At 48.7% G+C, this 17,480-nt stretch overlaps 1 non-coding gene across 1 annotated transcript; it reads left to right on the top strand.

Moving 5' to 3' along the window:
* The first annotated feature begins 19 nt into the window (after nucleotides 1-19).
* TRNAQ-CUG (transfer RNA glutamine (anticodon CUG)) lies at nucleotides 20-96 on the top strand. The gene has a single exon. It is a non-coding gene; the product is annotated as a tRNA-Gln (tRNA).
* Nucleotides 97-17,480: the final 17,384 nt, after the last annotated feature.

The raw sequence follows: 17,480 nt of genomic DNA, 5'->3' as shown, positions 1-17,480 counted from the left end.
TTAATAAATATGTGGGAATTCCCTGGTGGTCCAGTAGTTTGGTTAGGACTCGGCACTCTGACTACTGGGGCCTGGGTTCAATCCCCGGCCGGGGAACTAAGATCCCACAAGCCATGCGGCACAGACAAAAGAATAAAATAAGATGAAATAAAATAAAGCTATCAATTGTTAAGAAAATATGTATTTGGTCGTTCTGGCACAGAGCTCCCTCAAACCTTGAGAATTTGTCTTTTGTTATGTTAATGAGATGACTTTTGGAAAGCACATAGGGGTGGGGGCTGGTTGCCAGGGGAACCAGTCACGTGATTGGCGGCTTGGACCTTTCACCCCCTTGACCTTTGGGGAGGGGAAAGCGGCTGAATCTCAAGTTCAATCACCAATGACCAGTGATTTAATGAATCATACCTATGTCATGAAGCCTCTATAAAAATTCAAAAGGGAAGAGGGTGGATTTGCAGAGCTTCTGGGTTGATGAACATGCGGAGGTTTGGGGAGAGTGGCGGTGCCCAGAGAGCACTTGGAAGCTCTGAGCCCTTTCCTCACACCTTGCCCCAACCATCTCTTCCATCTGGCTGTTCCTGAGTTATATCCTTTTCTAACAAACTGGTGATCTAGTAAGTAAAATGTTTCTTGAGTTCTGTGAGCCACTCTAGCAAATTTATCAAACCCAAGGAGAGGGTTGTTGGAACCTCTGATCTATTGCCAGTTGGTCAGAAGCACAAGTGACAACCCACACTTGTAACTGGCATCTGGAGTGGGTGCGTTTGGGTATGTGTGTGTTAGAGGGAAACAACCTATGGGATTGAGCCTTTGCCCTGCAGGATCTATCTCAGGTAGATGGTGTCAGAATTGAGCTGAATTTCAGGACACCCAGCTGGTGTCTCAGAATTGCTTGGTGGTGCGGGGGGAACCCCCACACTTTGTAACTGGTGATGAGAGTCATTACCTGGTTCATAGGAAGGAAAGGGTAAATGTTTCTGGTGACTCTTCAAACCCTCTTATTTCTATTCTATGAAACGAAGAAGGCATTAGTATCTCCAGTGGATAGATGAGGAGACTGAGGCAGAGGGCTGATGTGAATAAGAGAAACCAAGGGAATTAGGAAGCCTGTGGTGTGTTCAAAGTAAGTTAACCAGCAGCCCTGGGGCTCGTGAAGTTTCTGTAGGTCATGGCATGTCTAACAGTGATCAAGGAAGCAAAGCTGTTTAGGTCAAACAGATTTGGCGGGTATCCCCCGAGAACTATTATTCCTACACAATTTAGTACTAGGAAGCCTGGATGTTTCTGCAGAAGACGGTAATGATTCTGGTTGAGATTTCTGTGGGGTACAAGTGTGAGATGTGAAGGGGTTCTGACCACACCCTCGCCATAGCATCCCCGTCAACTTCCACATCACCTGTCAGCAAGTGAGTTGCCGAACGTCCTTCGGACCTGAACTAGAAGTCAGGAGCCCCAGAAAACTCAGCCACCCAATCAACTTTTTCTATTAATACGACTAGACAGCCACTGCAAGCCTGGGATTTATTCTGGTAAACCCTGGTCTCAGGAGGGCCCCGCTCAATTTGTGCAGAAACTCCACCAACAGTGGAGGCTTGATTTAGTGTCAGAAAAGAGTGTTTGAAACAAGTGTGTTTTCCTTTACGAGTCTTTTAACATCAGGAGAGAAATACAGCTGATTGCAATTGATTTGTATACGTGGCTCTTTGTGTGAAGTGTCACAGTGAGTTTTATAGGAAGATGGAAACAAAGAAGGAGAAGGGAGAAGATCACTTCTGGAAGATGCAGGACAGAGAGCACAAGAAAGGCATCCTACAGAAACGGTTGGCTCTCCAGGTTGACAGCTCACCTGCTGGCGGTGTTACCTCGTCGAGTCTCGAACCCTTGGTTGTTACATCTGGGAAAGGGGGGTAAAGACAGTACCTCCCTCACAGGCTGTGCGCAAGGTTAAGCCAGCTTGTGCAACTGAAAGTCTGGGCACAGCGCCTGCCAGATTGTTGGTGCTCAGTAAATGGTAACGAAAAGCAAAAGCACACAAGTTGTGAACCCACGAAGGCAAAGCCCAGAAAAGTCTTTCTGGAAGTCAGCTGTCAGTCTCTTGCAGTCCTCTGGGACTGAATCTTGTAAACTTGTGAAAATGGGGCTCCAGGTTTCCTGTCCCCCACCTCCAATGCCAGTTGATTTTATTTTCCTCCCCTCATCTCCCTCCCTAAAAGCTAATTCCAGGGAAGGGCCTTATACGAGCCCGTCATTGTAAAACACAGCAGTGCAATCAGCATTTAGCCTGTGTCCCATGTGGGAGCGCCCTAGTTTAAAAAACACTTTCACCCCCATTGCTTCATTTAATCATCTCAACAACTCCATGCATCGTATAAGGGAGGCATTATGTATTCCTAGGTTAAAACAAAATACAGGCATAGAAGAGTTAAGTGACTGTTCAAAATTCATATTTTTGTTTCACATATATAGTGTGAGGTAGGTGTAAACGATCCCACAAAAATTGCACAATTAATAAGTAAGGATCTGGGACTGGATTTTGTGTTTTCTGACTCCAAGTTTTGGTGTATTTTTAAAGAAAAGACTAACTGTGGAATGTCAGCCTAAGTCAAAAAATTGAGGAGCGGGTATACATTGGGGGTGAGGGGCTCATCCAACGCCTCTGCTTTACATTTCTACAGGAGCCAAGTTGTCTAGGAAGAAGGTCCCTCCCTGCCCAAGACATATACAATCAACAGCAAAAGTTTCAACTTTCTTTTGGTCTCAAGCTTTCTGAATATGTCTGTATATTCCTTCATTGTCTCCTCCTCTAGGATGCCTGCATCAGTTATCTACTGCTGTGTAACAAGTAACCCCAAACCATAACAACTTAAAATGTAGTTATCCTCTCTCAGTTTCTGTGGGTCAGCAACCCCAGCACCACCTAGCTGGGCCCTCTGCTTCTTGGTCTCTCATAAGGCTGCAATCAAAGGTTGTCTGGGATTGCAGGCATTTTACAGCTCAGCTGGGGGTGCAGCTACTTCCAAGTTCATCAAGTGGCTGCTGGCAGGTCTCAGTTCCTTGGCATGAGTGAGACAGCTCACAGCCTCCATGAGGTTCATCCCTGCATAAAATCCCATCATGTTTGCTGTGTCCTATTCATTGCAGTCACTAGGTCCATGCTCAGGGGGAAGAGAGTTTGCAAGGGTTTGCATCCCAGGAGGAGAAGATCATTGGGGTCATCCTGGAAGTCTGCCAACCTCGATACCTTGGTAAGGAAGCCTACAGCACCAGATCCAACCCCTAACAACTTCATTTGCTCCTTTCTATTTTGAAATCAGTAGTATCTCTTAAAACTTTGTGGTAGGGCTTCCCTGGTGGCACAGTGGTTAAGAATCCACCTGCCAATGCAGGGGACATGGGTTCGAGCCCTGGGCTGGGAAGATCCCACATGCCGCAAAGCAGCTAAGCCCGTGAGCCACAACTACTGAGCCTGCACTCTAGAGCCCATGAGCCAGAACGACCGGGCCTGTGCTCTGGAGCCTGTGAGCCACAACTATTGAGCCCACATGCCACAACTACTGAAGCCCACACACCTAGAGCACGGGCTCTGCAACAAGAGAAGCCACCTCAGTGAGAAGCCCATGCACTGCAGTGAAGAGTAGCCCCCCCACCTTGAAACAGGAGCCTACTGTTCTCCAGGAATGTCGGGGTCCACGTGCACAGAACCTCGCCATTGTTCTGGTGACTTTAGTTTATTTTCATAGATTGAATCGCTTCTTCCAGCTGCTTGTTTTATGAGGAGTTAGTTTCATTCGCGCTACCAAGCCCATGTGCTGGCTCTGTGCACGCCAGCCTTGGGCTGGTGTCCATTCCTTCGCCCATGTACCGGGCACTGCAGAGGATACACACGGCCCTGGCATTGGGCTCTAGAGGTTGAGCCATGGCGTGGGTTTCCCAGCCTGGGACCAGGACGTTCAGTAAGCCTTCGTCTGCATCAGTGTCACTCCCTAATTTAAAAACCCTGTTTGTCTGCAGGACATGCCAAGCTTGTGGGCCGGGACACAAGCCCTTCACAGGGTAGCCCCCCTGTGCCTCCCCGGGGGCCTCTCTGGCTGCCTGTGTTGACCTCCCGTCCACACAGCAGCAAGACATCTACACCACTTTCAGGCTTTGTATCTTCATGCTTTTCTCTCACTTTCTCTCCCTCCTGCCCTGAGACCCTCTGCCCCTCTCTGCCCAGCAGTCCCCTACCCGCCTTCCAAGTCCCAGTTCAAATGTCAAACATCCTTTGTAAATTTCCCAGATCTCCTCCTCTGCTTTGGGTTAGAACTCGTGAGTCTACAGCAGCTGCCCTCAGCGCTCCTCCCACACCCCCTTGGCATTTACCATGTTGGGCACACCAGGCTGACTTCCAACTGCCAGCACTCACCATTCTCTTTTGGAGGCTTTCTCTGTCTGTGTGCTCTGCCCATGTACAGGGCATGTTGGAGATGTCTGGAGTTACGTCCCCAGAGCAACCTCTGCCCAAAACTGATAGAGTCGGTAGATAAACACCCCAGCTCCTTCACCCTTGGGCAGGACATTTCTTTTTTTTTTTTCATTTTCACCAAGAGCTTAATTGAACAATGTATTTGCCCTTTTGTTCCACTACCTTCTGGGCAGGACATTTCTGAGGCTTGTTTTCGACAAGTGCTCCTGGGGGCCTCTACCTGCTCACAGTAGTAACTGGTCGATAACATACCTTTAGTGGTTTCTTCCTGTCCCTTTCTCATGTCCCCACTCTCCATCAGTGTTTTCCCTGTTCGCTCCCCCAAATCATGCACTTGTACTTGAATCTGTGCTCAGGGTCTGCTTCTGGGGGAACCCCACTAAGACAGAGCCCCTGATCTGGGTCCGTTCTCTCTACACATTCATCACAGCCCCCGTTACAGTGTATTTGTGTGTTGCTGTGCTGTCCCTCCTCCCCTGTGACCTCCCTGAGGACAGAAACTGTGCCTTGTCCTCAACTGCAAACCCACACCTAGTGCAGTGCCTGGTACACATCGGGTGCTCTTACTTTTGTTGAATTGATTCTCTTATGCTTATTTTCTTTCTTTTTTTTAAAAAAAATTTATTCATTTATTTATTTTTAGCTGCGTTGGGTTTTCGTTGCTGTGTGTGGGCTTTCTCTAGTTGCAGCGAGCGGGGGCTACTCTTCAATGTGGTGCGCAGGCTTCTCAGCACTGTGGTTTTTCTTGTTGCTGAGCACAGGCTCTAGAGTGCTCAGGCTTCAGTAGTTGCGGTGCGTGGCTTCAGTAGTTGTGGCTCAAGGGCTCTAGAGCACAGGCTCAGTAGTTGTGGTGCATGGGCTTAGTTGCTCTGTGGCTTGTGGGATCTTCCCGGATTATGGAACCCTTCTGGAACCCGTGTCCCCTGCATTGGCAGGCAGATTCTTAACCACTGCGCCATCAAGGAAGTCCTATACTTATTTTCCTATTTAAAAATTTTTCTCTTTTTGTGGAGCTGATGGAGCTCAGACCTTCTTGCATCAAAGAATGAAGTGACCGGCCAGACCATCCCGACCCCACTGCCCACTGTGGGCTCTGCCCCTCGCATGGCCCTTGTGGCAAGAAGTTTGCCTGGAGGCTTACGTGGCCAGGTGATGATAGCATCCCTGTGCTGTGCACCCTGGAGGAGACTGCAAGCCTGCATTTTGCATTTTGTGTGGTTGCATTGGTTCCCATCTGGTACAGACAGCATCTGATCTCATCTCTTTTATCCTGACTCTCTTGTTACAAACAAGAATTGGGAGGAGAGTGAGTGAGATGTCAGAAATAAAATCCCACCCTGAGGAGGGCTAAAGTCCCAGGGGAAGAAGCAGGACATATCTGCAGTGCCACTGTGGGGATAAATTAGATATCCACTGACCTACTCCCGCGTAGGCTCACTGGTCAAATTTGGGACTCGGAGCAGAATTTCTCCAGAACTTCTCACCCTACAGAGTGTTAAGCATGGAAGGGTCGGGGACTGACTCACTGGAAGGCTGGGTAAGGTTCTCATCCGAGAGATTTTGCCGTGATATTATACTCTGTGATGACCTGGCTCAGATTTTGTCTAAAACGACTCCACTTTATTTTCCGGGTGAGACAGGAAAAGGCACCAGGAAGTGGCTCACTGGGCGCGGTCTCATACTTCCTGTGCCAAGAACACCTTTACAAAGGGAAAACCCTGACCAGAGTGCAGGAAGTGTTCTGGGGCTAATAGCTCAGCTTCTCAATCGAGAGACAGTTGTCCGAGGCCGGCAAGGAGGCTGGGCGCCTTGTCCGCTGGAAGTTCCTCCTCTGGTCCAGCCTGATTTGGTCAGAGCCCCGCTTGCCTCTGGGACTTGGGGATATTTCTGGCGGGGCAGCAGCGTGACAACCAGACTCCTCTCTTTCCTTTCCCTTGGTCCCAGTGAGGTCAACATCTGTGAGCTTTCCCTGAGAAGAAGTTCTGCTGGATCATCCTCTAAAAGGAGATTCTTGACCAGAGGAGGGTTTTTCCAACAGCAGGTCCTTAATGAGTTGTTGGGGCCTCAGGTAGAGCACGGGGACATTAAGGATGTGAGGTCACCCATGGTCTTTTCTGGAGGACAGTGCTTTGTTCTCAGATATGTGTTTTTTACTCTGCTTATGAGAATTAAGATAGCTCCCTTAATGAATAGAAATAATGGAAGGTTTTTTGTTTAAGAGCCTTCTTTGGCCAAATAAAAATTAGCAACCCAGTCGTTTCTAATACCACCTGTAAAACTATGCTGTTAATAGGTTTGTGAAATACAAAGACAGGGAACTGGTTCATAGGACCACATTAAGTCCCTGATGAGTCCTCACCTAAGCCTGATTTTTAACTTTCTGTGGAGACGTACACTTTGCCACATGTGCCTGACTTTCCTTACCTGCAAGATGGGGTCGAGACCAGGCCATCTAGCTCTACATAGACCGAGAAAAGTGATTAGAAAAAGAAAATCCCGTGGGACTTCTGTGGGAGGCTGAACAATGACCTCTGAAAGACATCTACTTCCTAATCCCTAAACCTGGGATAGTGACCTTATTTGGGGAAAAAAGGTGGGGGGGGGGTGCTTTGAAGATGTGATTAGGTTAATGATCTTGAGATGAGGAGACTGTCCTGCGTTCCTTAGGTGGGTTCTGAATGAAATCACGTGTATCCTGTTAAAAGGGAAGCAGAAGGAGGCTTTCTCCACAGAGCAGGAGACGTGGAAGCAGAGCAGATGAAGACTGGGAGCTAACGGCCTTGGAGATTAGAGTGATGCAGTCACAAGCCAAGGAATGGCAGGACCTCCAGAAGCTGGCAAAGGCCAGGCATGGATTCTCCCTGAGAACCTCTGGAGGGAGCGTGGCCCTATGACGTGTGGATTTCAGCCTGGTGATGCCCATTTTGGACTTCTGAGCTCCAGAATTATGAGAGAATAAGTTTCTGTTTTAAGCCACCATATTTGTAGTGATTTATTATAGCTGCCACAGGAAACGAATTAAGGAATCCAGACTGTGAGTGACTTTATTTTTTTTTAAGATTTATTATTTATTTATTTATATTTTATTGGCTGCATTGGGTCTTCATTGCTGTGTGTGGGCTTTCTCTAGTTGCGGCGAGCATTGTACTGTGTGGACTCCTCATTGCGGTGGCTTCTCTTGTGGCAGAGCACGGGGTCTAGGCACATGGGCTTCAATGGTTGTGGCACGTGGGCTCAATAGTTGTGGCTCGTGGGCTCTAGAGCGCAGGCTCAGTAGTTGTGGCGCATGGGCTTAGTTGCTCCACGGCATGTGGGATCTTCCTGGAGCAGGGACCAAACCCGTGTCCCCTGCTTTGTCAGCTGGATACTTAACCACTGCGCCACCTAGGAAATCCCCTGTAAGTGACTTTAGATTAGGAACTAATCTCATATTTCTTTCATCTCCCCAACAGCGTCTTGTCCTTATCTTGGACACACCGTAGCTGCCCGTATCTGTGGATGGCACTGTCTTGGCATCTTTCTGCTATTTAATGGCAAACCCTCCGATCCTTCTCTTCGGGGCTTGTAGATATTCCCTGTTAACCAGCGTCATTGGGCACTCCTATCTATGGCTCTTTCTCAACCTCATCTCTGGAAGCATTAGACTGTCTCCTTGACATAACACAGAGAGAGATGTTCTTCCAAGACATTGTTTAGGACTTGAAGGAAGCATATTTCTAAGTGGACAGTGGGCTGAGAAATGGGAGTCCAGGCCATGTCCCTCTTCCAAACAGTGCCGTGACAGCATACGTTTTCTTGGCTCAGGTCCCTTCTGAGTAAGCATTTGTTTCCTGGTTTGCTTTGTAACCTGATAAGTGGCTGTTATGGCTTGAATCGTGTGCCTACAAGTCGATATGTTGAAGTCCTAACCCCCAGTACCTCAGAATGTGACCTTATTTGGAAAGAGGGTCTTTGCAGATGTAATTAGTTAAGATGAAGTCATTGGGGGTGGTTACTAACCCCAGATGACTGTGTCCTTCTGAAAAGGGGAAATTTGGACAAAGACACACACACAAACACACACACACACACACACACACACACACACACAAGCGAGCATATGGGTACAGAGAAAGTCCTATGAACCTGAAGGCAGAGATGGGAGAGATCTGTCTACAATTCCAGGAGCACAAGAGATTGCCAGCAAACCACTGGAAACTAGGGGAGAGGCACAGGACCAATCTTCCCTTCTAGACTTCAGAAGGAACCAACCCTACTGGCACCTTGATCTTGGACTCTGGCCTCCAGAACGGAGAGGCAATAAATTTTGCTGCTTAAGCCAGCTTGTGGCACTTTGTTACGGCAGCCTGAGCAAATGAATACAGTACCAGTAACCTGTGCGTTAGGTGTCTTGTCTAAATCTTGTAGTGAGCAGCTAAATGAGAGAGGGGGTGGTGGGGAGAGAGAGAGAGAGAGAGTGAGCACAAGGTGGGAGTTGCTTTAGAAGTGTGGCCTTGATGTCTGAGCAGGAATCTTCTTACACCCAGCGATTTGTCTGGTGCCCGTGATAAGAGGATGGGTGACGTCCCCAAGCCCCGCTCCCTGTCCTAATCCCTCCCCAGGGCTCCAACCTTTCCCTCTACATGGGGTCAGGGAAAGAAAGTAAAGTTTCAATCGCACCTTTCAAGTTGCCTCCCCCTCTCCCTAGCCTCCCCCTCCCCCTAGGCTCCCCCTCCCCCTGTTTCCAAGTGCCCAGCCTTGTCAGAAGAGAGGGGACCATCTGGTTAGTCCTTGTTTACTGCACACCCCGTCAGTTTGAGCTTATTAATCATATTTACCAAAGTATCTTAATTACTCCCTGTCTAGCAACTTGCTTTGCACTCAGCTGCTGACCCTCCCTTTTTTTTTTTATCCCTTTCTATCATTAATCATAGGAGCAGCGTGGGTACAGGAATTCCTGCAGCTTGGGTTTCGCTGGCACCGTTACCACTCCCAGAGAGGAGCGGCTGGAGGTCACGGCTGGTTCCTGACAACCTTCCTAATTAATCTGCTGAAGATCAGAGGAGGACTAATAGGGGCTGAAGACTGTGCCGGGCTCATCCCTCCGCCCTTTCCCTGCTTGTGTGTGTGTGTGTGTGTGTGTGTGTGTGTGTGTGTGTGTGTGTGTGCGCGCGCGCGCGTGCACGCGCGCGCGCGTGTACAAGTGTGATGCTGAGCTTGGCAGGAGAGAGATGGCCTCAGTCAGCCATTCAGCACAGTAGCGTTCCTGCTGCCGCCACCTACCTTCCCTGTTTTGGGAGAAGGGATTTTCTCCTCTTGTTTGGAAGTTTCAAAGACGTACCCACCCTCTTCTCACAGATGCAATGGTGAACAAAATACCTTTCAGCCAACATGTTTGTGGAACCAGAGTCTTGATGTTTGGGTCCGTGCAGGCAGGAGTTGTCTTGTGGGTGGATTAAAGCGCTCCCCTGTGGACCCACAGAACCTTGGAATCTCAGGCTCTAATGATGCTCCGGGCTAAGGATACTGCAGGACGGCCAGGGGTGGTACTGGGGCTGCGGAAACACCCTGCTCAAGCTCATTTCCTGGCTCACAGCTTTGCAGCCGCAACTTGCACAGGACGAACCACAAAGCAGGGGACAGCTGAGCAGGAGAAGGACATCATTTCTGGTCCATCTCACTCTGTGCCCCTCCAGGGCTCCTGTTCCCCGATGCTCTGGGACCTCTCAGGTCTGCCTCCTGCCACCTGTGTCCCTTCCTTCTTCGGCGGAAGGCAGGGAGTAAGAACAAGGGCTGGGGCTCCTTTCTTCCTGCTGGCCGTGTCTCAGGCCGAGAGACACCATTAAGGAGGATAATTTGTTGATCCAGGCGCTCCGCGCGTTCGGCGCCGAGTGGCATCGCTTTCTTTATGACCTCGTAAAGTCACAGCCGAGAGGCCGATTTGGAAAACAAACTGCCTCAGGTTGACAGATAATTAGATACAGGGGACATATTATATGCCTTTGCATATAAATGTGCTCCGAGGCGTGTTGGTTCATCTGAAGTTGAGGTTAAAGGCGCGCCAGGTACTCCTGACACATCAGGATATATATTTTCATACAGTCTCGGGCGCTGTGTTGGTTTTATAGCCCTTTCATCCCAGTGCTGACGGATGGGGTGTGAGCACATGTCAACTTGGAAGAAAGACACAGCTCTCTTACCCGTGAGCCTCCTGGCGTTTTGTCTTCTGTCCCCCCCACCCCCAACCCCACCCCCAACCCCCCACCTTCCCTCATTTCTGGGCAAGGGGCTGCTCTTTGGGCTTGGATCCTGCAGTGAAGGACAAATGGCCACAGTTAGAAAGGGTCTGAATCCTTTTTTTCTTTCCCCTTTTTTTGCATTCTAATAGGCTCCATTAATGACAGTTATAACTTAGGGGTCTTTCAAGACTGGCCCAGACCCTGGTGGAATTCCATCTGGGGGAAGGAGAGAGAAGGAAGCAGGTATTTTCCAGAAGTTTCTGTGGACTCCGGGGGTTGCTGGTGGGCAGCCGTAGCTGGCCGGGATGGCAGGCTGGCTGTGTCATGAATGCCGGCCTCACGCAAACTCCCCCTTTCCCCGCGATCCACTCTGGCGGAGCAGCGCCCGAGCCTCTGGAAAACCGGACTGGAGGATGAGTCTTCATTTCCCCCTTTGGCTTCAGAGGGCTCAGGGCTGGGAGTTCTGGCTAAATCCATCTCCACTAAAATGTAAAGAGCTTAATTTAATGCCCTTGGGAGTAATTTCAATTTAAAAGTGGCACGAGAGTGGGTGCCTAAAAGAACGGCTTAGCGGGTGGTCATCTTCCGTTTGGGTGAGCCGCTTACTCTCTTTGAGTCTGTTTCTTCATCTTAAAATAGGAATAAAAAGCAGGGCCCACCTTATCACTGTGAGAAGATTAACATAGGTGAAACACGTAACCGAGCACTTCACTTACAGTATTTCCTACCTGTTAACTATTTTTAGTAATGGTGACTAGCAGAGCTCATCACAATAATAACCAGAGAAGATTCCAGAAGGGAACACCTCCACCCAGAGGAAGGGGGTGATCTTCTGGGGCTGCCTCTCCATAGTGTGGAGGTGGCCGCCGAGCGGCGGGCTGGAAAGAGCCTGATTTCTGGGAGGTCTGGCTCTGGCTCCGATTAGCTGTGTAATCTCGGGCACTTCACTCCCTCCCGCCCAGTCTTAGTTTTCTCATCCGTAAAATGAGGGGCCCTCTCCCTCCTGGCTGCCGGGGCCGGCGGTCTGACCCATGACCCGCGTGGGAGGCACAGTCTGTGGCGGCCTCTGGGCCACCCTGCTGTCAACCTTGTTTCTGGAACAAGCCTGGGCTATTTTCCAGGCCAAACTGGACACCTAAGGGAGCCCATCAACGAGACTTTGGGGAGATGGTTGAACGATTTTCAGCTTGGAATGAACCCTCCTCCAATCTTGCCATCATGCTATTAGAAAAGGAGAGAGAGGGACTTCCTAGGTGGCACAGTGGTTAAGAATCCGCCTACCAAGGCGGGGGACACGTGTTCCAGGAAGATCCCACATGCCTCGGAGCAACTAAGCCCGTGCGCCACAACTACTGAGCCTGCGCTCTAGAGCCCGTGAGCCACAACTATTGAGCCCGTGTGCTGCAACTGCAGCAATTATAGCCTGCATGCCTAGAGCCTGTGCTCCACAATAAGAGAAGCCACCACAATGAAGAGCCCATGCACCACAATGAAGAGTAGCCCCTGCTCACCACAGCTAGAGAAAGCCCGTGTGCAGTAACAAAGACCCAACACAGCCAATAACTAACTAACAAACTAAATGAATAAATGAATAAATAAATAAATAATAAATAAATAAATAAATAAATTTTATAAAAGAAAAGGAGAGAGAGAGAGAAGGAGGAAGGAAGAGAAAGATAATAAACCCCATAGGCCAACCGTAAGCTCTGCAGATGGAGATGATGTAAATAGAGCTGCTGTCACTTTGATGAATTAAATCCTCCATTAATTAGGATGCATCGATTTAAGGGTTGTCCAAGCAGAGCGTCCTTCTCCCCTTCCCAGCAAGTTAGAGCAGAGGGAGGGAGCAGGAGAGGGCGCGCTTTCTCTGTTTCTCACCAAATCCCTCATTTCACTTCCAGGCTGCATTAATAATCCCAGAACCGGGTCCTCCCAGTTTGCTCCATGTGCCTTTCTTTTTCAGTTGGATCTAGGTAGTGGGCTATACAGCTGCTCTCTGGAGGAAGGACTGCCTTTGAACCCTACCACCTGCTGGAGTGTTGCCGCACAAGGTGGTCTGTTGACTTGAAAGGGGAAGGGAGAAGGTTCCAGCTTGGATGGAAGGATGTGTGTGTTGATCTCTGGGCCCGAGAGGCTGTGATTCCTGAAAGACCACGTCAGTGATGGCTGAGAATCAGCTTGGCAGCTACGCCTGGCTCAGAGTTGCCCTGATGTCAGATGGACTCTTCCTGTTGCTCTGAAAGGTCATTAAAATCTCAGAAGGAGAACGAGTGAGGGCTGCCCTGCCTCTAGAGCTGTCGTCTTCTGTAGCCATGGCTGGGGCGGCTGGTTGAAAGACATCCTTGTCCATCCCTCCCTGGACCTCAGGCTGAGTCACTTTTGGTCCTGGGGCTCTGAGGCTCCAGCTGCCTGTTCTGGATTCCATTTCCAAAAAGATGAAGATACATTGTCCACAAGGACCTGGGCAGTATGAACCTGGATTGTGTATTGCCTGAGTACTAGCGGTTCGGTGTTTTATAATATTGGATTAATTAGTAAAAGTGATTCAAAGGAGCAAGACACGATAAAGGGGTGATGTGGTTTCTCATCACTAGTGCAACCTCAGTGCGCATTGCTCATTGTTTGCAATGATCCTGGTGCTTCGTGTGAAGTTAAACAAGAAATGAGCTGTCAGCCAAGCTAGTCCTGGGAGTCAGCGTGTAACCCCTTACAGAAAAGCCCCTAACCCTGCCCTGGGGAACCTGGAAACAAAGTTGTTCATCTTCACTTTATGCCTTCACTCCCAAGGGTCCCCTTACTCAGGCAAGGGGAGTGTCTCAACTTTCAAAGAGGGTTGCCTTATAAACAGATGGAACTCTATCTGTAAGAGGTCTCTTAGGCTGAGTCTCTCATCTCAGCTAAAAATGCCAGCATGACTAAGAGAGGGAAGCTCTCACAGACACCCCCTGCCTTAAAATTTTTTTATTGAAGTATAGTTGATTTACAATGTTGTGTTAATTTCTGCTGTAGCAAAGTGACTCCGTCATACACATATATACATTCATTTTCATGTTCTTTTCCATTATGATTTACTACAGGATAGTGAAGATAGTTCCCTGTGCTGTACAGTAGGACCTGTTCTTTATCCATTCTATGTATAATAGTTTGCATCTGCTAATCCCAAACTCCCAACCCTTCCCTCCCCCTCCCACCTCCCCTTTGGCAACCACAAGTCTGTTCTCGAAGTCTGTGAGTCTGTTTCTGTTTCATAGATAAGTCCATTGGGGCCATATTTTAGATTCCAAATATAAGCGATTTCGTATGGTATTTGTCTTGCGCTGTCTGACTTACTTCACTTAGTATGATCATCTCTAGGTCCATCCATGTTGCTGCAAATGGCATCATTCTTTTTAATGGCTGACTAATACTCCGTTGCATTACTTTGGAGTCATCTTCTTCATCCATTCATCTGTCGATGGACATTTAGGTTGTTTCCATGGCTTGGCTAATGTGAATAGTGCTGTAATGAACATTGTGGTAGATATCCCTCCCTTGGTTCACCAAAGTCCCATAGGCAAATATATGCACGTATCCCAGTACTAATAGGGAAAGCATCTTTCTGGAGTTGCCCCGGGGTTGAGTGTGGCAAGACTTCCTCGGTTTGGGGAAGAAGGATAAACTCATAAACATGGGGCAGTGCCCTGAGCATGTTCAGAATCGCAGCCCTGCTGACTCATACCATGCTAAGGGGTTTGGCTGCATCTCTGCCCTGCCCCTCAGATGTCACGTTGCCCTCACTGCCAAGGCAGAATCCCTGCCTGGCTCATCTGGTTCCAGCCCAGAATCCCTCTGTGCCCACTCCCGTCCTCTGTAAAGGAGTCCAGTGTGGCTGTCGTGCTGAAATTCCCGCCCCTGGAGAACTTGTCCTCCTACTTCTCTTTTTGTTTCCCTGCCAAGGGGATCTGTAGGGTCGAGGTGACATTTTTCTTAGCAGATTGGGTGAGCCCGAAAGGGTGAGGTAGAGAGAGGGAGGAGAGGGGAGGGGAGGGGAGGAGGGAGCAAGAAAAAAAATAGGAAAAAGATAACAGGAAATGAAGCCGGGAAGTGCAAGGAAGATTCCCAAGGGACAGAGGCCGGTGGGGGGGCGGGGGGGGGGAGAGATAGGAAGTCGGAGAAAAGACAAAGAAGAAAGCTCTAAAGAGGACATGTGCACATGGGCAGGAGGTAGAGAAGAAACAGGAGACGGGAGTGAAGGGAAAGGAGATGGGAAACCAGGAGAAGGAAGAGAAGAGAGGGACAGCAGGAGGGGCCGGGGAAAGATGGGGAGAGGGAGGGGGAGGGGAGAGACTGGTGCTGGAGGAAGAGGAGGGAGCAGGCGCTGGGTGGGGGGAGAGAGGGGAGACAGAGAGTGCGGTGCCGGGTGGATTATTGTGTGTTTGTCATCTGGAATGGTATAAGCTGTAGGTACGGCATCTCCTGCCCATGATTTATGGTCGCTGTCAGGCAGGGAGCGCGCTTTGTCTGCTGTAGCGTGGAGGATGAATGCATTGCTGTCATCCCGGCCTGGCCAGCCTTTCTCTCTCTCTGCTCGGAATGCTCGCTCCCCATTTCACGCCAGTGAACATAAACAATCTTTTGTAAACCTGACAGTCACACTTGCTTCTTTGGAAACATAAAGCAGAAACGTATGACTCGGCTTTCATTACCCAATTTCCAACGCTATATAAAAACACTCAGGAAAGACATGTAAGTGGTCACGAAACCTGGGAAATTGGAAGTGTCCTGGAGGGAAAAAAAAGGCTGGAGGTGGAGGAGGGGAGTCTGGCTGGGAAGGAGCTGGTGAGGAGAGGGATGATGTGTCTCACCCCCGACATCCTTCCCAGAAAACACTGTCTGATAAACTGGGCCATTCAGACACGCAATTATATTACATTTCTGAATAATAGACATTTCCTGCCTGAAGTGTTGCTTTTTCCGCCACCTCCTTTGAACCCAGAGTGCAGTAATGAAACAGTCTTGAGATCAAAGCTGGCTGATAATGTTGCTTTGTTTTTTTTCTCCTTTTCTTCTGCTTTACGGTTTTCTTCCCTACTAGCCGTTTGGCAAATTCCGCCAAGTCAAAAGTGTAACTTATTTTGAAAGAGCTATTAGGGTGCCGACTGTGGTGATTTCGCAGCTGGAGCGTCTCATCGGGGAAAGGAGATCCCTCGGTGACACCTGGAGCCTTGCTGGGGCCAGAGCAGGTGAAGGGCGCCCATCAGGATGGAGGGCTGGCGAGGAGGTTCCAAGAAATGCTGGGACCTGGCCTGGAAGCCACCAGCCACCTTCCCAGGTCTCTCTGCAGAGACGGATGGCTCTTCTTCCTGCCTTCAGTTGTATCCAGTTTAGCCTTGCAGCCAGCAGAGGGGAGGGAGGCTCGGAGGTGCTCTGGTTGCTTCCATTGTGCTGGAGTTCTGACCCGCAAGGTCTAGGCCAATAGTTACTGGTGACGTCACTTCAGCATCACTTCAGGTCAATGACGTTTTCAACTTTGTGGATCTGGCAGTTGAGATCTATTTGTTAATTCTTGTAATCATTTCTCCCCCAAATTCTTTAAGATCAAATTCTTTGAGAGGCATTTAGGGATTGCTTTAGTTTGGGTGTTTGCTTTTGAATAGAAAAGGGCCTTTGCAGTATCTACTGGAGAGCTGACTTTGAACTGCATTGCAGCTGGGCAACAGCAATGCTAATCCAGCCTTGTTCATTGCCCCAGAAACCTAGGGAAGTCATTCTGCTTCCTCGAATCTCAGTTTTTCCAGAAAGAGAGACATCCTGTTTACCCACCAGACACACACACACACACACAAATATAAGAACAGAGGTTCAAGGACCGGAAAACTACAAATTCCAAAGAGTTTTTGAATACCCACTACACGTCCAGCACTATGCTAGATTCTATAAAGTGCGTGCCCTCAAAATGGTTTTTATTTAATTGCAAAGTTTCCAGTATACTGATACCTGCAGGGAAGGACCTGCTTTCGACTTGCATGTTGTGTGCCTCTTTCTCTACTCTCTCTCCAACCCTCTCCATGCCCAAGTTTGATTCAGTCTTCTTTCAAGGTCATACTCTCCTTGGACTCCTCCACAAGAGCCTCTTGCCCTCTCCAACCCATGGGGAGTGGTCTGTTCTCCCTGAATGTCCAGAGGTTACTGTGTGTTCCTCTTTGGTGGTAATTAATCATATGCTGTCTTATCCCAGTTGTCACATTGCTTTCAAGCCTTCATGTGTAATATCTTGAGGGGTTGAGATTTTAATCATGTGTCATCTCTCTGAGTATCCCCTAGCAGTCTATGTGGGGATTCGCTACCTAATACACCCAAACTTTTGGAAAACATACATCTGAAGACTTTTTTAAGATTCCCCAATTTGCGCCAATGCATAAAGGCATGTCTGTGTTAGATTTCAGACTTTTTTCCTAAGGACATGTCTTTAAGAAGTCGTGTTTCACTTGAGAACACATTACAATTTAAACATCTTCTTAACTCATTCAATGGCCACTTATTCTTCACAACAAAACATAGTTTTATTATTTAAAAAGAATTACAGTGTGTGTGGTGAGTGTTAAGATTAAGAACACAGCATGGATATGTGGGTGCTGGGGGGTGGGTAGTTTGGCTCACACACTGGCTGAATCCCTCCTTCCTGCTACAAACCTCTCAACATCATGATTCTTATTTGTACCTTAATAAATTGTTTTTTTCTGGTTATGGGACTTTGTGTTAATGCACAAATAGAGAAAACCACTAAGGAAAAATCTACCAAGCATCTGTATAGTTGG

Source organism: Hippopotamus amphibius, chromosome 10 (genome assembly GCF_030028045.1).
Source record: "Hippopotamus amphibius kiboko isolate mHipAmp2 chromosome 10, mHipAmp2.hap2, whole genome shotgun sequence".
In the NCBI taxonomy this organism is placed as follows: Eukaryota; Metazoa; Chordata; class Mammalia; order Artiodactyla; family Hippopotamidae; genus Hippopotamus; species Hippopotamus amphibius.
Note: the sequence above shows the minus strand (reverse complement) of the source record. Positions and strands in the feature narration are given on the sequence as shown.